Genomic DNA, 563 nt, shown 5'->3' with positions numbered 1-563 from the left:
GGGCTGGGGGTGGAGGGGGGCCTGCACCATGCTCTTACCAGAGGGCTGCCTTGGTCCTCTGCCTGGCCCTGCTGGTGCTCAGCAGCAGCAGCTGCCTGCAGGGGCAGTGGGGCTGCCCAGGCTGCCCTGCAGAGCCTCCCCTCACCCCTACCACCACCTCCCACTCACCTGGCAGGGCTACAGAGGCAGCCTGCTGCTCCAGGCTGGCCTCTGGGAGGAGAGGGCTCGGGTGCTGGCCACAAAGCAACCCCTGGCACTCAAGTACCACCCAGAGTCCAAGAGCACTGTGCAAGTCCACAATGTGCCAGCTGTGGGATGTCTGGACGGAGGAGACGTGGATGGAGGCCAAAGGGAGGAAGCACTCTCGGACCTGGCTGCCTTCTGGCCTGCATGCTGCTGCACAATCACTCACATCCACATGTTGGCCCTGCCCACCTTGGAAGCTCACAGGCCTGCTTTTCCAGGCACTCCCCTCCCAGCCCCCTGCTCTGGAGGAGGTGGTGGCCTCCCTGACTGTGAAGTAGCGCCTCCTGATGTCTAGTCTGAATCTACCCTCCGCCAGT

Source organism: Crocodylus porosus, unplaced genomic scaffold (genome assembly GCF_001723895.1).
Source record: "Crocodylus porosus isolate Cpor-Errol unplaced genomic scaffold, CroPor_comp1, whole genome shotgun sequence".
In the NCBI taxonomy this organism is placed as follows: Eukaryota; Metazoa; Chordata; order Crocodylia; family Crocodylidae; genus Crocodylus; species Crocodylus porosus.
Note: the sequence above shows the minus strand (reverse complement) of the source record.